This window comes from Betta splendens, chromosome 7, assembly GCF_900634795.4.
Source record: "Betta splendens chromosome 7, fBetSpl5.4, whole genome shotgun sequence".
Classification (NCBI taxonomy): Eukaryota; Metazoa; Chordata; class Actinopteri; order Anabantiformes; family Osphronemidae; genus Betta; species Betta splendens.
In genome coordinates this window covers 12,171,261-12,195,494 of record NC_040887.2, presented here as the reverse complement: position 1 = coordinate 12,195,494, position 24,234 = coordinate 12,171,261, and the positions used below count along the sequence as shown (strand labels likewise).

The following is a 24,234-nucleotide window of genomic DNA, read 5'->3' as shown; positions in this document are numbered from 1 at the left end:
GTTGCTCTGTGGCCATTGGAAGTGTCAGGTGTTTGCAACAATAAGGCGGTTTTATCAAAAGGAGTCCTAGACCTCATCATGCTTAAACTTGAAATAAAGGCAACATTAATAGAACAGAATTCATGCTCAGCACTCCCTGTAGAGCCATGTACTGACGCTGGGACAAATTTAGGCTACATAATGAAACGCTTGAAGAGCTCACGTGTACAGTAATTGCGTTTCCAATTTTCAGCAAGTGAATGAGTCTCATTCGAATGATTCACCCATAATTTATAATAATTTCATTTTAATTTAATTCGGTCATATGTTGAGTTAGGTGATACATGAACATGTAATACATTTTAATATTCAAATTACAAAAAGCCATCTGTCACAGTCAAATGCCACATTTTCTGCTTTTGGTGATCCAGTTAATAAAGCCAGAAACTTGAAGTAGATGTTGGCAACGCCGTCCTGCACCCCTCACAGCCATGTTTCACTATGTAGTCTAATACTAACATGATCCAAGTTCTTTTCATGCCAGTGTAAAGTAGATTTTCACAGACATTCCCTTCACTTTAAGTATTGTAATTATTTTTTTAACCATGTGCATCACACTAGCAGCCAGATGCGGACGCTGCTGCATCAGATGCTTGACTGTGCATCATTGAAGGTAATTTCTCTTGAATAAATGAAGCTAAGCATCAAAATGTGAAGATGGATGTCACTGGGGCGTGCGGAAAGGTCACTGTAGACGGGACGCACGGCCGGGGTGACACAGCTGAGCTCCCACAATATTGTTACTGATATTAGGAGCGTACGATGGCTCTGCGGTGTCACTGCTGACAAAGAGTCTCTTTTTGAAAAGTTTCCAGGAGCAAAGTTTGTGGAGAGGGTTTGACATCAAAGTAGTGTCAGACAGAGCTTTTATCTGTGTTTCTGAGCTTTTAAAAATAAATTTGCATTTAATGCACACGGCCGCAACAGGCAGCTTTACCCTTTGTTTTGAGTTGATGCCGGAAAAGGTCACTTTGTTGCTAGAGAGAGCATCATCTATATGCATATGCCCATCAGACCAATGAATGCAGATCCCCGCCAGTTGGCCAGTCAGTCTCGATCAGCGGAAAGCAAATGAAAATGGGAACCGAGAGGAGAATTTACTCAGTGACTATGACAAAAACAAAGAACCTAAGATGCATAATTAGGCTGCAGTCCAGACTGCAAGCAGAAATATGCCAGTTGGCAAACTAGGCACTTAGGCTCCTGCTGGGATGTCTAGCAGGAACGCTGGGTCTGCACAGACCAGACACAACGGGCACCATGGTGACATTTACTAAAGATGCTGCACTTTAACCTGATTTGTGGATAAAACTTTGTGACCTCTCCCCTAGTGCACACTAAAACCTCCCGGCAAATATTATGATGGCAGCGTGTCCCAGAGCTGGAAGCGGCTGTAAACGCGGCGTTAAAGTAAAGGTTGGAACATCTGTCATCCAAAGCTGCTGCATTGGCCTTATTGTTTTATGGAACCAGGATCTTTCTGCTTTGAATTCCAAGCAGCTTCCAGTATAGTGAATGTTTCCAGATGTACAGTATGAGCTGCCTGGCTCACACCCGCGTAAAAAATCTGTGACCAGAGGAGGGAAACTGATTACTATTCTGCTTGGCTGTCACTTTTTCTGAGAATCACTATTGCAATTTGTAACGTCCTTGCACTTTTAACAGCTACAATAACAAGAGAGAAGAACAGCTGTGAACCCTGTACCTCAGACCATCTACTTGATGTGGATCAGCCACAGATGTGTTTACAGGAGGACCTGCTGAGGAGAACACTTGTCAGAATGCAGAGGTACTTACAGTCACGCTATGCGATGTGCAGGTGTGTGGGGTCTTACAAGCATTTACATGGAATTCCCTCTGCAAATCAGCATGAAGCCAACAAGTGCGCAAACCAGCCGTGGAGTAAAAGCGCGCAACAACAATTAGAACAAGAGGCGGCAGTGTTTAGAAATGAAAGCAACATCAAACCACCAAATGTGGGGCACAAGGCATTTTCGATCCGCTCACATCCAGGATCGTTTAATGTGGGAGATCTCAAACTGCCGAACACAGGTGTCACATTTACCACATTACAGCTCAGTGGATAGCAGTTTAATGGGCTACACGGGCTGGATGTTCCTGTTATTGCTACATTACAATAACTATGTACACAGAGGCCTCGGTACTTTAGAGTAAACGGACCAGTGGAGGCTGTGGGCATCGTGCGTGAAGGCAGTGGAGCTGTCCAGAGTTCTGACCACTCTGTGACCATGGCGCTGTCCGTGGTACTGGACCACATGTTGCTACGCTACATTTGGAACAGTGTCTGTGATATAGACATGCACACACCAAGGAAGGAAGGAACTACAACATAGTGACTTCAGTAACATTTAATCAATGTTTTTGAATTTCAATGACAAGGGTCAAAGCCTCATGAAGCCAAGTCACTTCATGTCAGATCAGAGTCATGACTACGCTCCATTTTGATTCATATGTATCGGTACAAACAGTATGGTTTGTGCCGATGGCAGGGTGCGTTGTGAGGATGAAAGTAGAACAAGAAACACTTTAGGGGCGAACAGAAAATGGGAAATGAATGCATCAATCAAAATGTTGGCACTAGTTATGAGTCCCAAAGGACAAATGAAACCCACAATATGGGGAGAAAAAAAGGAAGGCGCACAACCACACAATAACACAATGAACAGCAAACGTTACATTTGATAAAGATGGCAATCTCCCAAGACGTCTTGGGCAACCACTAAGATGTTGTTCAAAGGAATAAACAGATACTGAATAGAGAACCACAGTAATAGAACAATAAACTTTGTTTGCATGAACAAAAACAAAGCAATAAAGCAACTTTGGTAAAGTTGTAAATGCTAATGACATCATTTATCATTTGTAAGGTTGCTGTTAATTTCTGACTCATTCAGGTCCTTCAGAGGTCTCAAGGGTGCGTAGAAGTTTTATGTTGCACTGAGGCCCTGTTGCATTCTATTCGCCAGCAATAGATCATACTACAAGTGTGTGATAGTGTTGGATGGCGCCAGTGCAGCAATTTACTTACAGTTGCTCTGAAGAAAGGAAGCATTTGGGTTTGTGTTAATAACTATAAAGTGTAAACAAAAACAAGAAGTTAGTGTTTTTAGCAAATGTGTTAATTTAGATAACGCTGCACTGATGTTTTGTTTTTGGTTGTTTGACATCACGAATAGTGAACGAAGCCGACAGCACCAGATATTGAGTTGCTATGGGTAATTATAATATTTATTTACCCCACTGACACTCACACTTCTTTTTTCATCTGAGGAAGTCCAGTGTTTATAAATTCATCTTCAATTACCTGATGTTTGTTGATGTACCAAGCACTTGAATAATTAGCGTTAACAAGCGGCTAATAATAATAAAAAAGGCCTTTGATTGAGTAATAATAGAGAAATATTGAAGCTTGAAGGTTTGTGTTGATTGGAAGGAACTGAGCATTTGAAATGGCAAACAAGGCGATATTTGTGTTAAACACTGACAATATAATTGAACTGAAACCGTGTCAGTCTAGAAGATAGAATAAGCAATAATCCGGCTGTAGCTGTAGTTACTTCAGTTTCATCAAATATTTAGGAGCCTCATTAAACCTTTAGGCCTTCTGGACCCTGGAGACTTGCAGGTGAGGATATGGGGATACGGATAATTTATGTCCTCCTCCATGATTGTGCTGTTAAAGGAGGTTGAAACAACTGAAGTCGATGCAGATGAAAGACGAAGGCTTGTAGGTTTAACTGATAACGGCTTTACTCTTCAGCAGCCTTTCAACATTGCACTGTTGTGACGTTAAACTACTAGTAAAACTGATAAATTAACCTGTTTACCTGATTACACTTAACCACATGATTTATTTCAAGCCCTATTTGACTTTAAAATCAGGGTGTGTGTTTGGTTAGAACATAAGTTAAAGGAGAAGACAATCAGGACACACAGGCTTGTTTTATTGTGCTGATCGATTTCAACATGTATCATTTCTACATCGGTCCCTCTGTGTTTCAAATAGACTAGTGGCCAAGGTTCATGTGGCACAACTTTTTATTTTGTGTGCAAAACACCTCTCGCTTTCTCTCTCTCTCTCACACGCACACACACACACACACACACACACACACACACACACACACACACACACACACACACACACACACACACACACACACACACACACACACACACACACACACACACAGAGCCACCAGAGGACATAACACACCGTCTTTGACTTTGCTATTTCTTGCTGGCACTAGTGGGAGGGAGCGAGGTGACAGGTTCTCTGACCAACCAAGCTTTGCTGGCCGTAATTGGAGTTCAGGAGGTAGTGGAGGCTGTTGGGCATAATTGGACAGCAGCCAGGGAACTTGTGTGGACGGTTGTCTGAGCCCTGCTCGCCTTTCACCGGCCATCTCAATTACTCCCCTGGTGGAACACTCCTTCCTGCTGGGCCACTGACACACCAACCTCCACCAGAACATGCACAGGTGTGTGTGTGTGTGTGTGTGTGTGTGTGTGTGTGTGTGTGTGTGTGTGTGTGTGTGTGTGTGTGTGTGTGTGTGTGTGTGTGTGTGTGTGTGTGTGTGTGTGTGTAATGGAACTATGTAGTCAAATACTTTTTTTTAATTTCATCTGTTTCCTGCGTTCATTCTAGTGTTTTTATTGGGACAACACAGTAATCCAGTTTTTCCAGAATGGAAATTTCTTGGATATAAATCAAACAAAGCCATCGCCTGCAGCTATGCATCGACTTTCATAAGACACGTATGCACAGTAACCGAATAGCGGCAGTGACATGTTGACACTATGAGGTGGCTCAGAACGCGAGGGTCAGAAGTATTAAAAGTTCTCCTGGACTACTGGGATTTTTACTGCGTGTTTAATGACGACCTCCTCTGTGCCTCTTACATTTTCCTGCAGTTAAGAAGCTGTTTAGCGATGCATAGCAAGCATTAAGCATATTGCTACTGAGAAATGACCAGATTTCCAGGGAGTCAGAGCTCCTGACACCTAATTAGTGAGCCATATAACCACTACCCTGCGTCTGAAAAGGGGAAAAGACTCATGCTGACACGTTTGAGTTTTCTGCAGCAAAAACACGATACTTAAAAGAATATTTTCAAGACATAGGTGGGAAAAAATTCTCTTTATGGACCCTTTGATTTATGGATTTATGACGGAGAACCGAAAAAGCTTTACTTATTTAGGAGTGGATTTGACACAAGGGGGCTCTCCTAATTAAATCTCCTAAGTTGATTCTCAATTGGTGATTCTGGATAGCAGGAGAGGTTATTTATCTTCTATCCCCCGTCCCTTCACACAGGCGTCAGAGCTAAATGCTGCTCCTTTTTGCAGCCACCTTTGCTTTTATAAGGACTTCAGAGAGCACACAAACACGGATCTGACGGCAGTCGCAATCGATAGAAAAACTTCTGGATTTCTGCAAAGCTACGCGGTTCAGAGCGTTCTCAGGGAGCAACTGTTTGTGTAGTCTGTCCAATACTTACTGCAACGTCACATTATTGACAGTTACAACGCTAAATAACCACTAAAGGCAATTCTTTCCTTTTTTTTTTGGTTTGTTAAGCAGGTGTTTACCGATGTTTCACATTTGCTGCGCAAGGAGCCAGCCGAGTGAACACACAGTTAAAGGATTTTACGCTGTATAATTCATTGAATCAATTAAATGAATCATTGATGTTTAGTTGTGCAATTCACTTAATGTTACCTGAAGGCAAACTCAGCGCTGTGCACCACAGAATGTCACGGCTCACAGAGCACGTATGTTGTGAAGCAGCGTCACTCTGCCCTCGCCTCCTCCAGCTCAGGATGCCGGTGGGCTAAAATGTCTCCCTATTAAAAGGGAAACGCATTCATACGTGCCGCTGTGCCGTGAAGAAGCATTTAAAAATGCCTTCAAATTAGCAGAAGAGATTCAGCAGAAGTCCAATGAGAAGCTGAACAGCTCTCACACTATTGTTATCTTCGGTCTTTATTATTATTATTCTTCTTCTACTTATTCCGCCCTTTTTTTGATTGCTATCTACTTTTTAACGCTTCATCGTAGAATCGTCGTTCAACTTTCTAAACGTGTGTCATCTTTAGGAGATGTGGGCTATTACTTTTTATGTTTTCAGCTTTTCAACTTTTAACGTTATTCAACTTTTTTCATCGTTTTTTTATAATGGTCGTCTATGGGAATCATCGTTAAACTTTTTGTCAACTTCCCTCTTTTCATCAGCGTCTATCATCGTCATACTTTGGCGTAGAAACGTCATTTCAACTTCAAAAGCGTCCATCATCGCTCAACTTTCTCCTCGTAAATCAGCGTCCTCGTATCTTTTATAGTTTTCGACTTGTGAGCGTTTAAATATGGTGTGGTTTTTGTTAAATCTTCAGCTTTTCCATTAGTGTGTATTGGGTCATTTAGAGTGCGTGATGTCACAGCTACAGTGAGAATGTGCGCTTTTTTAAGACAGAACTTCTGTCTCTAACTCGTCACTACAGCCACAATTTTTACTCTATCAACGTAATTATTTCACTAAATCGTAGTCATACTTGTCTTCTTTCTAATGATGTGTCTGGCTTTACCCTCAGACTTATACTTTAGTCGCTATCGACCTCAAAGCACAGAGAGATCCTGAAATTCTCCCATAGACTCTAATGTTAATTTTTGGCAGACGTCTGGAGAAAAAAAAGGAGGAGACATATTTTGAAATTGCGACTGTGGCTACAAACGTTTGTCCTCAAACATAAAATTCACACCATTTGCTCATTGAAGCCTTGGGACTCGTAAAATGAAATAATTTTTGTGATAACTATCATGGTTTAGCTGGAACAAGCCTGTTTATAAAAGGTGAAACTCTGCTTTTACAGAGCAGACTGAGCCTGATTTTCCCGCCTTTCGTCTCCATGGCGACGGCGCAGCTGCAGATTTCACTGACAGGTCAAACTGCTGATGCTCAGTGTAGACAGCAGTTCCATGCTTATTACTGATTACTCAACTACACTATTGGATTGTGTAGTAATTAAGCACACACTTCCTCTAAATCCTTTCAAAATAAAAGCACCAAGCCAAATAATTAGCTTTAATAGCAATATTTCAACTTTTAGATGGGTAATTATGGCTATTTAAAGATAGATTAACAGTTTAGTAATTACCCACACGTGCTTCCTCTACATCCTTTCAAAATAAAAGCACCAATGCCAATTATTAGCTTTAACTGCACTGTTTTTGCCTTTGAATGGGTAATTAAAGACTAATTGACAGTTACGCTATTACCCCCACACATTTCCTCTAAATCCTTTCAAAATAAAAGCACCAATTACAATTTATTACCTTTAATGGCAAGATTAATTAAAAAAATTTGTGGTTCTGAATACTTACCAATCGTTAATGGGACTACTTTAGAGTTCAGTAAATAGCCACTCAAACTTATTAGGGTGCTTTTATTCTGAAAGGGCTAAATCTAAATCTTTTGCTTTAATAGGGCTATTCTTGCTATTGAATGATAAATTATGACTATCTAATGACTATTTTATAGTTTAGTAATCGCCCACACACAACCTCTAAATCCTTTCAAAATAAAAGCACCAATGTAATTTATTACCTTAAATGGCAAGATTTTTGTTTCTGACTGGTAAATTTCTACTAGTTATTAAAATATTACACAGTTAGGTAATTATTTACAAATACTTTCTTCAAATCAAAAAGATAGTCAGCTTATTTATGATTGTCAACAATGCACATTGGTCAACCTTTTAATCTTTGACATCTTTTAACCTTGGTCAACTTTTGAATCATTGTCATCTCTTTAATATTGTCATAGTATGACCTTGGTCATCTTTTTAATCATCATCTTTTTAATCGCCATCTTTTGTCATCGTTTTAATCTTTGTCAACGTTTTCTCGTTTTCATCGTTTTGCCGTAGTCAACTTTTTGACTTCAGCAGCTTAATCAGCGTTTGTCATCGTTGCGGCAGCAGATCAGCTCTTCCACGTAATTTCTCGAGAAATTACTTTTTCTAGTTATTTTTCTTCTACTTATTCCGCCCTTTTTTTGATTGCTATCTACTTTTTAACGCTTCATCGTAGAATCGTCGTTCAACTTTCTAAACGTGTGTCATCTTTAGGAGATGTGGGCTATTACTTTTTATGTTTTCAGCTTTTCAACTTTTAATGTTATTCAACTTTTTTCATCGTTTTTTTATAATGGTCGTCTATGGGAATCATCGTTTAACTTTTTGTCAACTTCCCTCTTTTCATCAGCGTCTATCATCGTCATACTTTGGCGTAGAAACGTCATTTTAACTTCAAAAGCGTCTATCATCTTTCAACTTTATCAGTGTAAATCAGCGTCTTTGTATCTTCTATACTTTTCGACTTGTGAGTGTTTAAATATCGTGTGGCTTTTGTTAAATTTTCAGCTTTTCCATTAGTGTGTATTGGCTCTGCTAGAGTGCGTGATGTCACAGCTACAGTGAGAAGGTGCGCTTTTTTAAGACAGAACTTCTGTCTTTAACTTGTCACTACAGCCACAATTTTTACTCTATCAACGTAATTACTTCACTAAATCGTAGTCATACTTGTCTTCTTTCTAATGATGTGTCTGGCTTTACCCTCAGACCTATACTTTAGTCGCTATCAACCTCAAAGCGCAGAGACATCCTGAAATTCTCCCATAGACTCTAATGATAATTTTTCGCAGACGTCTGGGGAGAAAAACAGAGGAGACATATTTTGAAATTGCCACTGTGGCTACAGGCTTTTGTCCTTAAACATAAAATTCACACCATTTGCTCATTGAAGCCTTGGGACTCGTAAAATGAAATAATTTTTGTGATAACTATTATGTTTTAGCTGGAACGAGCCTGTTTATACAGGGTGAAACTCTGCTTTTACAGAGCAGAGTGAGCCTGATTTTCCCGCCTTTCGTCTCCATGGCGACGGCGCAGCTGCAGATTTGACTGACAGGTCAAACTGCTGATGCTCAGTGTACAGAGCAGTTCCATGCTTGTTACTGATTAGTCAACTACACTATTGGATTGTGTAGTAATTAAGCACGCACTTCCTCTAAATCCTTTCAAAATAAAAGCGCCAAGCCAAATAATTAGCTTTAAAAGCAGTATTTCTGCTTTTAGTAGGGTAATTATGACTATTTAAAGATAGATTAACAGTTTAGTAATTACCCACACATGCTTCCTCTACATCCTTTCAAAATAAAAGCACCAATGCCAATTATTAGCTTTAACTGCACTGTTTTTGCCTTTGAATGGGTAATTATGGTTATTATTGGGTAATTAAAGACTAATTGACAGTTACGCTATTACCCCCACACATTTCCTCGAAATCCTTTCAAAATAAAAGCACCAATTACAATTTATTACCTTTAATGGCAAGATTGATTAGAACATTTCTGGTTCTGAATACTTACCAATCATTAATGAGACTATTTTAGAGTTCAGCAAATAACCACTCACACTTATTAGGGTGCTTTTATTCTGAAAGGGCTTAATCTAAATCTTTTGCTTTAATAGGGCTATTCTTGCTATTGAATGATAAATTATGACTATATAATGACTATTTTATAGTTTAGTAATCGCTCACCCACAACCTCTAAATCCTTTCAAAATAAAAGCACCAATGTAATTCATTACCTTACATGGCAAGATTTTTGTTTCTGACTGGTAAATTTCTACTAGTTATTAAACTATTACACAGTTAGGTAATTAAAACTTTCTTCAAATCAAAAAGATAGTCATCTAATTTATGGTTGTCAACAATGCACCTTGGTCAACTTTTTAATCTTTGACATCTTTTAACCTTGGTCAACTTTTAAATCATTGTCATCTTTGTCATCTCTTTAATATTGTCATAGTATGACCTTGGTCATCTTTTTAATCATCATCTTTTTAATCGCCATCTTTTGTCATCGTTTTAATCTTTGTCAACGTTTTCTCGTTTTCATCGTTTTGCCGTAGTCAACTTTTGTACGTAGTCAACTTTTTGATGTCAGCAGCTTAATCAGCGTTTGTCATCGTTGCGGCAGCAGATCAGCTCTCCCACGTAATTTCTCGAGAAATTACTTTTTCTAGTTAAATATTATTATTATTTTTGTAATAATTTTCAAACCAATGTAAAATGAGAGGTTCTGTTATATAGTTAACTTTTACCATCTTCCTTTAGTGTGGTTTGTGCACTAGTAGTATTTTAGGGGAATCCCAAAAACCCATGGGAACTTTGCATGTGCATGTGTTTGTTCTTGCATTACTTCAGTGGTTAGAACCCAAGAGTCAGAAACCTCCCTGCGAATCCTGCAACAACGCCCTGACGTTAACGTCTCCCTCCCTCCCATTTGTCTCTCTTATCTTTGATCTCTGTCTAAAGCTGATTCTGATGCTATTGATGTAAATGGCTTTTGTTCGCTCTGTCTTGGCAGTTTCAGGCAGGAGCGATCTGAGCCTCTGAGTGAAGAGCACCACAATCACACCTCTGCTACTGTTCAAGTAATTAATAAGGTCTTAATTAATGTAAATGATGATCTGATTAAGGGCTCCGAGGGGAAAACATCACCACCTTTCCATAGGAATGAAACGAATAATGTACACAACTAATTACTGCGCTATAAATCAAATACACGACTGCAGCTTATATATTAAATTCATCGACGCTCATGATTTATTGTTGCTCCGTTAATTAGCATTTTTCATTGCTTCAGTCACCTACAGCCGTCTGATTGTTGTGTTATCTGTTATAGTGTGTTATAAGTCAATGTGTTATTGAGCATGTACCTGTTTTAGGAAATTTGACGTATCTAAGGAAATACATAAACTATTTGGGATGTAAATGCATCAGAGAAACACATTTCCTAAAATTGCAATGACATATGTATCACATTGGACACTAATTGGACATTAATTGGAATATTTCATGTATTTTTACGGTAACAGTATTTTCAAATATAGGAAGACTAATATATATTCTGAAGAGTATCACTCTCCCCGCGGTGCCTGTCCTCTGCTTACGGACACAGACAAGCTGCCTCTTCTGGCGTGCAGCTAGACCTATTTATCTCTGTGACACCCAGGTGGCACATCCCTGATGGGACGGGTCAAGAAAAGCTTCCTCGGGAAGACGGAGCTGGAGGAGACGCATTCAGAGCATGGACAAGCACCATTGTTGTCCTCAGTCTGTGACCTGGTTGGCGCCGTGCAACCCTGTCGGGGACCTGGACGTTGGGCGCGTTTCATCTATATTACACGTGTCTTTGTGCAGCCGGGCTCTCTCTGCTCTATCTCTTCCCAGTAAATTTAGAACTCAAGTTCAAGCTTGTAAGAGCGGCCAAGGCCCGTGGCTCAGGGAGTACAAATCGAGGACTTATCTGGGGCTGCCATCCGGCCGGCTTTCTGTGCGACTGACCGGTGGCGAGCGGCCAGACGAGGCCTCGCGAAGGCGAGCACGCGTTTAAAGTCAGAAACGGCTTAAGTTTTCAACAATTAAATAGTTATTAAAGATCCGGGAACTCGATATGATTACATTCGTTTGTATTTCCTGCTTAAATATGTTTGTACACTGCACTGTTCAGCAGTTATTGCCTTCAGACTCATATCAGTGAATGCCACGATCCTGCCATGAATCTCAAACAGCAAAAAAAAGGAAATCCTCTCTTCCTGCAAAGGAAAGGGTCCAGGAGCACAATCTGTTAGCTTATCAGTGGAAACCACAGTTCAATATATGAATAATACGCTATGCCCACTGTGTGAAAATTCCTTATTTTCGAGTGCATATACTGTACTTCGTGTCAAAAACAAGTCAACTTGCAGGTACATATTTTCAAGCTCTGTGCTTATGTAACAGAGAAATCCAATTCCCCCGAGAGCAGTGACCGTTTCTAGTGAGTCAAAATGCTAAATTATAACCGAGAACCAAGGCCAAAGAAGTCAAACCCATGCAACCACCCAATTTGAAGTTCTGCCACCCCATATGTTCCCTTGTTTTGGCGTCGCTTTCCCCACGCGGCCCTCGCTCGCTCCTTTTTCCACCCTTTCATCTTGTAAATATGCGGGACGACCGGCGCCCCAGCTCTCACCGAGGCCAATCAGGACCCTCTTCACAGTCAATCACGCCTTCAAAGTGAGCAACACGCCAACATTCTGCCTCCTCTCGTCTGGAGCGGTCGAGTCGTACGAACAATGGGCTTTTGTAATCACAACCTCACTTTTCTACAGGAAATATAAACAGCTTAAGTATTGTGTGTGTAGTTAAGAGTCTGGTTTGGGAAATGGTGCTGTGGGGGCAATTGAAACTGAAACAGTGAAAGATTAGAAATACTTAGTGGCTGCGGAGTCTAATATTGCGTATTGCATATGAATGGGCCCCGGAACTAAGTCATTTTGGAGACGAACAGTATTTCTACCAGTGTCTCAACTAAACCACTCTGTGTTTCACATGGTCAAACAAACTTCATAATCAAGGATCATTTACTTTGTTTAACCTTGAAGATCCAGAGCCAAACTAAACCCCTCTGGTTTATATTGAACTCATCTCGCTTCAGCTCTAAAAAATATTTCTTCTAATGCTCAATGCGAAGAGGCTGGTTTATAGTTTACTTGTGTAAATTAAGGTCTGATGAACCCCTCCAGGTTCGTACCTAAATCATCATTAGATGTTGGTGCACAGGGGTCTGCTTGCTCATGAGCACGTGTAGCTGCTACTTTACAGAAGCAAACTGACGGTGACCAGAGGAGACAAAGTCAAACACCCAGCAGCCACCGGTCAATATAGATTATTAAACGAGCACCTGCAGCCGGCAGCACTGGAGGGACACGATTCAATTCATCCAGCGTCTATCAGTAAGGACTGCTGCTTGGGTCTGTACCTGCACAGCTGATAACTTACAGGACAACTAGGAGACACGAGGTTAATGATGAGAACAACTGCCGTTGCGTAAGGGCTCTCTACATGTAGTTCCCTGATGCAAAGTGATGCAATGCTCTTCACTTGAAATGTGTTGCGATAAAGCTATTGCAAATGCTGTAACAAAAGCTGAGAGACCGGTTAAACCAGGAGCCTCTGCCCTGGTTACAGAAAATTGCCATGAAGGGCCCAAGTCAGACATCGAGACCGGAGATTAATACTGTAAGTAGGGAACGCAGCTTGACACAAGAACAGAGGAGTTCAGGGCCGGAGATGGTGCTTTGACTGTAACCTGCACACAGCCTCAATACAGGTAAACCATAGGAAATAATACAAATGTCCAGGTGTCTGAGCCGCGACGCGATCTGGACCTACAGCACACACTGTGATATGTGAGAGAAGGCTCTAACATGAGAACATAAGTATATTAACGTTGTGTTAATGAGTAGTTCCAATCCAGGTTTTGAAAAGGCTCTTACGGAACCGCTTGTTGACCCAAAACATACAGTACATGCCTCAATGCTCTTCAGTTGAATGCATCGTTTTCATAGTTTAGTCTAGTTGGTTTTACAGTAAATGTTTTTGCACAGAAAAAGTATGAATTAAACCTGTAGTTTCTACAGGTTGCCTTTGAGCCGAAAATACAGAGCGTACAGTAAACAAGCAGGGCTCCTCGGCTAAAACCTGTCAGGTGGCTGCAAATTAATTACAACTTCACCACTTTAATTTAGTCAAACATCTTCTGCGGCTCATTGAAGGTTTTCTCAGGTGGCGGACGTTCGTCAGGTTACAGATGAAACTAAAAGGTTATTTAATTATCATTCGGGACATTTTGACTGGCGTGTGCTTTGTTTAGATGAAGGAAATATGCCTTAAAAAACATGGTAGCATTTGTTGTTGGTGGCTTTAAGTCACATTTGAGGTGTAGCTACGTCCTCTTTCTTTTTAGTGCTACTCAGAAAGCTCAGGTCTCTTAAAAATGTTGCAAGATGGATTGACAGCGTTCACATTTACAGTATCTGTAGCATCACCAGTAATTTGGCTGTAATATTCTAAACCGATAAGTTTACGCTGGGTGTAATAAGTGGATTTGCTCATTGTTGCCGGTGGCAGCGTGTCCCACCAGCTCCTTTTTGCTCATGCTTTGTAGTCGCAGCCATTGCTCTTGGTTTCTCCCATTGTCACAGTGCGTTAGCCGCGTGTAGCTGGAGGGCACGGGCTCCGCGTTGCACCTCGGGGTGGCAGCTGTTGGCCATCTCCGTTAATCTTATCTGTTATACATGACGGGAGATGGGTTATGGATGCGCTGATTAAATCGCGGCTCTTCGCCGGTGTTGGAGGCGTTCGCTTTGACCGCCTGTGGAATTGTATTTGAGGCGAGGCATGTTGCCCCCCCTTCTCTTTGAAGTCGGCCGTAATGATGTCCCCTACCTGTCAGCCTGATGACGGCTGAATAGCTCAGCGATGCACTGTCAGATTTATAATAAATAACAGAGACAACTCGGAGCGTGCGTATCGAGACATTTGATGTACTTTGAAAGAACGTAGGCATGTGAGACGCAGCCGTGACTCATCCAATTAGTAATGAAATGGACTGGTAGTTTATGTTGCCTTCCTGCCCACAACGTGTAAATGCAACAATGAGCCAATCACATTCACATTTTTAGTGAAAAGGCTCATTATGTCAGAACTTACAACCCAGCCAAGCCCCAAATAAGTCATCGGGGTGTCGTTCTCAGCTGCTGCTCAGCACGATAACCTCTACGACTAATAAAACTTTACTGGAGGTTCTACAGCGATCAGGCCCGTGCTCATTCTGCTCCTGCAGCCACGGATTTACAGCCGGGACTGTAAATGTCGGACTGCGGGACTCATCAATTCCTTTTTGCAAATTGTGTGTGCTGAATTTAAGCATATTTATGATATATTAGTACAAACATATATTATATATCTATTTGCAATGATTTTCATAAAATGCATAAACCAATTACAGAAGTGTGACCCTTTACGAAACCATAAATGTATCAAAACAGCAAAACCCACTGGATACAGCGATATGCATTAAATACTATAAAGTAAATACTGACTATAGTCAGTCCAGTGTTGGATTCTGACTGCCTCTGGGACGGCCTACAGGTACAGCTTAATTGTCTACATTGTATTAGAGCTGTGTTAATTTAAACAGAACATGTGCAGGCATCTTTGAAAATGTAACTTTCAACCACAGTACTTTTGTTATGAAGCAACCACTGGACAATAACACACAACCACAGAAATACAAGGCTCCGCTGGTCATTACTTTGTTGTGTGTACGTGCTGTAGTGTTTGTCTGAGTGTACGTGAAGGATCCTGTCACTGCTGAAGCCCCGTGTGCTACAGTGTTTACAGTTTTGACAAAGACCGGACTGGTTGAAGCCTGTGGTAGAGAGAGAGAGCCGTCGTTTATAAAGTTAGTGTGGAAATGAAAGGCAGACTTTCAGACTGAACTGTGTGACTCTGCCACTCACAGATGTATAAGTAATGTTTTTGGCCTATTTAAGGAACAGAAAATGCAGCAGGGCTTATGTGCCACCAAGCTGGATTTCACTTTAAATCCAAGGACATACAATAAAAAATGTTCCCACTATGGATGTGATGGGATTCCACTGAAATGTGGCCTTAGTTTTACGGCTTCTAACGCTTTCTAATCCGGTGTGGGTGGAGTAGATGGGAGCTGCGGTGGGCGATTGAAAGCAAAAGAAATCAAACTGCGGCTTAGCTATCTCAAACTTTTTGTACCTGTGCCATGTGATGGATGAACTGTACTGTTCAACTTGTCATGTAAAGGGAAAGTTGGCTTTGAAATATAAAGTCTGGCATGGAGTGGATTTAAATATGCTCACATTGCTTTGCTAACTGCCGACGTCCCGCGCTGCTTTCGCGGGAGCGTAGGTGGGGTCAGGTCACAGCATCCGTCCTGTCGTCCTGGTAACGGCACTCACCAACATACGCCAAACTCGGTGAAAGTGAACTTTACTGCAGAGGGTGCTGTTGCTGCTGCCGTTGATGTTGGCATGAGGCAAAAGGCTTTGGACGCTGTCCAAGGACTTATCAGGTTATTTAAAAAAAACGTTCAATTAAAGTGTCACCTACATGTAACGCCAACACAGCATGTGCAGGTTTCCTCCTATATGTACTTCCCCTGTCAGAAGTGACAGCCAGTCCACATTAAGCATGTGTATGGCCACGGTCACAGCAAATGTGCTGTGTGATGCACAGCAGGGGGTGGGGAAGATAGATGATATGGGTTAGCAGCACAATATGCAGTAAGGGGACTTAAGGACCTAGTGATAGACACGGTATTGCTGCAATCCATCATTGTGGCTATTAGTTTTACTGGTGATAAATGGAGATGCACTTTGAATTCTATGATAAAAAATATGTCTTCTGCCGTGAAAACACTTATACATGCATAATGGTTGATTTACAGTGTAATTGTATTCTGCGAATGCCCGTCCGTTTGTGTGAACGCAAATGACAAAGCTATCCAGCTGCGAATTCTGCCGTAATTGGGCGATGGGGATTTAAACTGGGACAAAACCTCATCGTCAATGAGAGGAAACGCACTGATGCAAATCAGAGCTCCTGCGCTCGCAGATACACCTCAGACGCTCGCACGTCTTTGTTTAGCGCACAGGAAGCGGAGCGCTCACTTCCCTCTGCGACAGCCAAAATCTATTACCTCTATTACCCCCCCAACCACTGCATAGGGACTGGAAGTGAAGCCAAGGCGCTCCACTTACAACCAGCCCCCTCCCCCGTGTAAGAATCCTCAAACAGTGAGTTAGTTTGAAGCTCGACTGACCCCAGTTACTGTACTTAGCGGGGGGAGAGCACAAAAAAGACATACAGCTTTTTAAAGGCTCACCCCGAGGGCTCGGGAGGCAGATGGGGCTCCGAAGAGCGAAAATGAATGGAATCTGATAGAGTGGAAAAAGTCTAAAAAGACACTTAAAAGAGGCAGCGACGCACAGGCGGCATCACGGGGGCGGGATGTGAGACGAAAACACCATGAAAACGCTACATTAGCTCCCTCGCTACCGCTGGTGGAGGCAGTAGCCATAATCATTTGCCAGTCTAATGGCGGTGAGGTGGCGATGAGCGCTAATGCACACTGTCGGAGGAAATTAAAGGGAGGGAGGCCATTTTGGAGCGTAATTTCTTCAGTCCCCACCCCCTTTTGTCACGGACGGGCTTGATTGATAGTCCTCTAAATGTTGCTCTGCATTTAGATGTAATCAGGACAGTCTTATCAAAAAAGATGAAAGACCCCTCTATTCTGGGGTTCACTCCATTTATACTCTGCAAATGACACAGCCACTTAATTTATCAGCGCAATATCTCAGCAGCGCCACAATGGGGGGGAGTGACATAATCCACGTTGACGACACGGGCGGTAGGAACGGCGTCCATATGGGCGAGAGTTATTACGCTTATGAATAATGCAGTGGGAGGGACTAAAAATGTCAGCGGCACCGCTGCAATGTGGCCGCTCTAATTATAATGTATTTCGACTGATTTTGACATATGTTCCTCAGACGGACTGTGTTGCTTTCAAGGACCCGCTTGATCAAATGTTTCACTTTGCAGCCGTTACATCAAATCGAGTTCGGGGGTTTGATGGCGCAAAGCCGCACGGAAGGAGGGAAAAGGGTGAAACTCGGTGGAAAATGAGAATGAGAACACCGAGAAATGTCCATTAATAAGACATCACCTGCACACTCTCTGTTTAAAGCACCATTACGGCGCCTTTTCCACTCATTTCGGGCGAAACTGCCAAATCTCCGTTTTGTAGTGTAGCAGAAACTCTCATCAAAAGCGTGTCCTTCAGATTGACATTCATGCGCTTCAGCCGATCAACAGAAACAGGCTTTGACTTTATTCTGTCTGGTGAATGGAGGTGGGACAGCGTCCAGTAAAAGCAGGCACACTGAACTATTCCCACGCCAAAGCCATCGGCCACCAATCGCCTGAATATCAAGGCAGCAAAAGGACGAACCTGTTTCCACAGTAAATAATCTCTGCTGTCGGGAGAATCCTCCTCGGCGTTCCGAAAATGTTGCCGTCAGTGCGGCCTCGCAAACTTCTCCCGGAGCCGACGGAGCGGCGCAGGCGCCTGAAACGGCTGCAGAGCGTTTAGAATTGAAACGGCGTTTATCAGATGGGAGCGACGGATCGCTCCTTCTGTGCGCTGGGAAAAGTTAAACAGCAGCACGGAGATAATTCAAATTGAAGAGCAGGGTCCGTAATCATCTGACTGATAAATCACCATAGTCAATCACTGCTCAGCTACAGTAGCTATGTCCTTTAGCATAAAGAGCTGTTTACATACAAACCCAATACAATGGGTTTCTTTATTTGATGATACCTGTTTTTTTTATTAGACTCGTGTGGCTAAAATTACGTTAGTGGCCTCTAAACCAGTCGTTTTAGCTGAAAACACAGTTCTGGGGTTTGTGTGATGCTTGAGTTGAACCTCTTTGAATCTGAAGGGCTACAGGAGCATTCTGCACTCTTGGCCTTCAGTAGCCTCATTCTGCATTCCAATAATGTGAAGGGTGACCTGTAAATTGAAATGAGTGATGTAATTGCACAGTTTAACGCGTTGCCATGGAAGTACAGCCTCCTCGTACCAGCCGGGTCTCCTCACATAGAATGTCCTTTGCGGGTTTCTTAATGAGTGCCGCGGGATCCGGTTTGGGACTGGGAGGCTGTCTTTTATATTATAGCTGGGAAGTTCCACTTAATTAAGGGAATTGTGTGCTTGAGTTAACTACACTTGTGGCTTATTATAGTTTTGCACTAATGGTATTTCTATAGATGTCGTTGTTACCAGTAGTAACCTCATGGTTTGTTACGTAACTAATCTTAAGCTTCTAAAAACTAAATATTTATAACTGTTCTCCAACAAATAATGTGAATACATTCCCTGGTTTCTGCCTCTTAAAAGAAGCTTTTGCCGTGTTGGACAGTTTCTCTCTTTTGTTAGTGATGACAACATAAGACTTATGTTAAGTGATGTCATTATTTGGACACTTTAAACTAAGCCAAGTGCATCACCGCTCATCACAACACGCAGCTGCCTGAAGAATAATACTGTAAGTTATGTAAGCCACTTAAAGAGCTGCACATCCTCTGTCAAGCTGCGCTACATCATTAACGTCGGCCTGAAATATGCCAGCACAGCATCACAGCGTTCAGCGCTAACGTGCAGAGGCTGGAGCTGCCAACAATTCAACTTCATACCCTGCTGAATCACCTCAACCACAAATGTACAGTAAGCAGGACATGTCTGACATCAGAGTTCATTCCATTTTAATATTATTAATACTTATTAATACAACTCTAAAATCTAACACTCTGTATTTGTTATTGGTTTAAATTGATGCATGTGGTACACAATGCATTTGCACAGATAAAGATCTGTTTACTGTTTTATGATTATTGATTATTAGTTTTTTTACAGCTTTGTTTAATTTATTTTCATATACTATATCTGTCCTGCTGGATCTGTGACATGTTTGATTTTACCGCATGAACTTTTCTGCCACTTGTTTAGTTGTTCATCCTCACATCCTCCAGTTATGGGTCGAGTCGAGGGATGGGCCTAATGTGATGTAATGTGCTACAATAGGATTCCAGCTGCTGCATGGACAACAATCAAACGATAACAAGACTCACACTTTCCCACGTCTTCTGCGTAAAATGGCCCCAGTCTGCAACAAGAGTTGTGCTACTTAACGCAAGTTTAAATCTTATGTAACTATTCATGATGTGAGCAGATTCCCCGGTGGTTCAGAAATGGCATCTAGAGAAACGTCTGTGAGAGGGATGCATGGTTCGTCTGTACATGATTTAGTACTTCCTCAAACCTGATGCTTTGTCCAATGTCCAATAATAATGGAAATTATTTAAATGTGCCCTTATTTTCTGTGTCAAGTGTGGGACCAATCAATTTCAATTTGTCTGCAATTTGACTTCACTTTCAGCTTAAAATGGGCGAATCAGTGCTATAATTAAGCAGACTCATGAGCTTTTAAGCACTACTTGTGAGTGGGGAGGAGAAGAGAATGTCCTTGAATTGCAAAAGGAAAATAAAACATCTTACTGTAAAGTTTGTGTTAACTCGGACACGGCAATGACAAAAGGAGGAGAGTTTATCAGCAGAGTTGTTCACGAATGTATTCATCTCCAAACGTAAGTGATGAACCTAGTGATATATTGCTCGTAAAAGTGTGATTAATTGGCTGCCAACTTTATTCATCAGCATTAAAAGTTGTCATTAAATTGTAATTAGTTCTACATGAAGTAACAAAAGACCTGCTCACTTTAATCATACATATTTATTAGGCACGACTTGAAGGAACGGTGAGATACATAAACACAAGGAGAGATAATTGCCTGGGGAGGAAAAAAAATTGCACCCGCTGTTAAACATGGACGCACAAACAATGCTACATAATAATTAGAGGCAACATCTCACTTCTGAGGTGACGCGCAACTGTTTAGGAGAGGAGTAATGGAGTTCACTTGTTGGTGATCGGGAGAGTTTTGTTTGTCCCATAAAGGTCAAGGATTTTCTCGCTCTCGTGTTGCTGATAGCGTTTTTTTTTCCTCCATCTCTGATGTCACTTTTTTCAAGATCAACAATTGGGAAACGGCTGAGTTGTGGGTGACTTGTGACAGGGATGCAAATGACTTCACCAGAGGCTTCTGACACAAACTCCAGGGAAAGAACATGGCTCCGGATGTTATGAAATACAAATGAAACACAACCTGAATTCTAAAGAAGTTGACACGATAAGCACTCATCATAATCAATCATAATCCTTTGCCACAATAAATAATTCATATCCTGTTAATAAATCCTGGTGTTTGTAAAATAACGTCTTCTGTGCAGTCTGACACCTTCTGTGTTATACAGTATTATTGCCATCAGTCCATTTTAAATGGACTCTTATTCTCTCTCTCTCTCTCTGCAGAAGGTGCAGGGGTCCATGTGCCGTAGATTTCGGTCCCTTCATCCACCGCCAACCTCTCCCCATCCAACGCATACTGACCCTGGAGCAGCTGGAGGTCGCTGCATCCTTCAGGTGACCTTCAACCAACCCGTTAAAGGAAGCCGCCCCAAGTCAGCTTGATTTTTTATTAGTCAATTTCTGCTGAACTTAACTAATATTTTACCCAACAACTGCCATGATTTAAATCTTAATAGATGATTGATGAGACAAAAACAACCTCTGTCTGGGCCTTTAAAACAGAAACGTTCAAGTTTTGTCGACTTAAAATACAAAAGAAAATACCAAATAACAAACTGACACTTTATGCTAAACTAAGCGCTGTCGGTTTCAATCAAAAAGTGGTCCATAAACTTAATAGGCCCAATAAACCTCACAGATTGTGTAATGCCCCCATTACAGGCACCGCAGCGGACCCTGCGACTCCATCAGGCCAAAGCAACGCAGTAACTTTGATCATTATAGCTGCCTTTAGATTTGTTATCGAGCGTTTCATAGCCACGCAATCATCTGTTAATGGCAATCCTATGTGAAAAGCACATTGTGGAAACCTTGTGGGACTGCACTGATTGTCCCGCCTCTGGTCCTCGGCTGCACCTACAGGTTATTGACTACAGCCTCAGACAACCCGCGATCGATGCGCGGGAGCACTACAGCCACCGCTGCAGCCGGGGCAATTTCATTGATCCTTCATTGCATTCCACAAAAGGTTACAGAAATGGAGTTTGAGGCAACCGGCGAGCCTGCGGTGTACAAGCGCAGAGTGGGTGAGGAGCTTTTGAAAGAGGCCGCTGCCGACGCTTATTTTCTCCCCTTAAAGTGTTTTTGTGGAGAATATCAAACAGTTGCTCTGCAGATTTGTATTTTGATGGTAATCACTTGAAGTGGGGACAAAGTAATGTGCGCTCAAATGCTTTATTCTTCTCCTCTCCTCTCACATGAATTCAAGTCTTCTCATGAATATGATGTGCTTTTTTTTTTGCGTGAATGAATGACGCCCCGTTAGCGCTAACAATGGCCGCCCCAAAGGTCGGCCGCGACGCGTTCGTCCTCGCCGCTCCGCGCCGGCGACGAGCCGGGCGTCGTGTTCCTCAACAGCGCTGCTGGAAACCCGCCTGTGATGTGAAGCATGGGGCATCGGGAAACGCTCGGCTCGCTGGAAACAAAGATGCATCTGATGCATCCAGGGCAGGCGGGCGGCGAGAACGCACGGCCCCTGCACTTATGTCACGGCGTGTGTATTTATGTATTTATGTCGTCGGCCGTGGCTGCGTTTGCATTTTGGAGACCATCTTTCTTGATGAACACATCTATAGGTAACATGAGAATAAGCATGAGCTGGAGTATGACTAGGGCGTGTTTAACTGCTTACTGTAGCTCATGTTGCTGTGTTTATCAGACCTGTCTATGTATTATATTTCAGTCCTTGGTCTCTATGAGAACCTGAAGTGAACGCTGGTGAACATCCTTCGTGGCTTCTCTGAACTGACTGGCTCTGACTCTGCCGCCAAGGACGGGGCAGCTGATCGAGGGCTGAGTGGACTCTGTCTGCTGGCTGCGCCGCGGACTCAGCTGTTCTAGGCCCGAGCAGCTGTTCTAGGTCCAGCCCCGCGTTCACCGGTGCCGCATGGCTGCCTCCTTCCAGCTGAGCCGAGGCCTGTTGTCTGCGCTATATTTAATACGTCAGTGAGTAATTAATAAGCTTCTATTAATAACAGTGGGGGACGTAAAAGATCCCTTGTCTTCGCCCCTCCCTGTTGTAGCTCATGACTTAGCCCAGCGGCCCAGTTTATTAGGGCAGTAGCTGTCGGAGGGCCACTTGGGGTGAAGACTTGCACGTGTTTCATACACCCTAATTTAACCTCAACGTAAGGAATGATAGCAGCTACCGAAAAGGTGTTAACTACCACAAATATGAGTATACTGACGTATATAGTACAGTGTTTACAGCCATGTTTAGATCCAGATATGCAGAAGCTGTGATCCGTTGCAGTTAAAGGACATCATCTGGTCTCATTTGGTAATAAATTTTAAAAAAAACAACATTCTTAATTAGTAGACTTGTAACAATAGCATATTGGTGCTTTTTTCCTGAAGGGCAAAAAAATCTAAACATAGGGAATGATTCACACATTTAGCCATTTAATTGCTGAATTATTTGCAGGTTATATAAATATATAGTGCAAGCATTTAATACTTTATTTCCCCTTTACTCAGTGTTGATTTACACTGTTTTAAATCATATTATTTCTGGCTTGCTACGTTTAAAAGTATATTTTTTTCCTGCCGCTCAAGGTTAATGTGTGCGTGTGTGTCTGTTTGGTTACAGCCCAAGGTTATGAATAATGCTGGATTGCGTGAAAAGCTTATAGTCGTAGATTTGTTTTCAGTCGGGGCGGCCCAGCTGCAGAAAGCAACACCTTACGTTTCACTGACGGCTGTTGTTCGGGCCAGGTAAACACAGACATTAAATATTAAACCACAGCTTCTTAATTCCCCGTGGGACGTTGCTTTCGTGGCTGTATTTCGTCAGACGCCCCAGTTTTCACTTTGCCAGCAAACGCCAACGTTCCGGCGCAGGTGACGCGCTGCTCTTGACCTTTATCGATCCCCTGAGATGGGGAGAAAATTGTCCTGGTTGCAGTTTTTATCACGGCGAGTCCGGCATCAGTTTGACGAGGCCGAGCTCATTATGAGTCGTAAAACTTCTCCCCGAGGCAAAATCGCAGTGACCGAAAAACACAAAGGCAGGAATCACACAATTCACAACTGGTAGTGAGGTTGAAATGAAAATTGGATTAAAAACTGTCACCTTTTAAATGACATTACATCTAATTTAGGAGATGGATTACAGTACACCATGACAGTGACTTGCTTTGATATGTCTTCATTTATTTAGAGTGGGCAGCTATCATGGAATTTAAATGCCATTGACAGTTGCCAAGTGCCAGTACAACATTTTACAAATGTGAATAGCAGGAAATGAGTGTGGGCTGAAAGAGCCATTCAGTGGCGATGCTGCAGTCACAGTTATTTCTGCCCAAGCAATGACTGGCTTTCCACTATAGTGGCACAGTGAAGCCAAATCTGTGAGCTGGCCTGGGGCTGCACAGCACAGTGGTTGCCATGGCGAACAGATCATCTGCTCTGACTTTGGGCCAGGTTTGGACATTCGTTTAGCTGGTAACCATTAAATTAAATGTGACA

The 24,234-nt window shown here is 42.2% G+C and overlaps 1 long non-coding RNA gene across 1 annotated transcript in view; it reads left to right on the top strand.

The window, feature by feature from the left end:
- The window catches only part of LOC114859381 (uncharacterized), a 68,944-nt gene extending 45,117 nt beyond the window's left edge, over positions 1-23,827 (top strand). Inside the window, exons 2-3 of the long non-coding RNA XR_003786517.3 lie at positions 20,992-21,102; positions 22,451-23,827. This is a non-coding gene — a long non-coding RNA (uncharacterized LOC114859381). The remainder of the gene's footprint in view (positions 1-20,991; positions 21,103-22,450) is intronic.
- Positions 23,828-24,234: the final 407 nt, after the last annotated feature.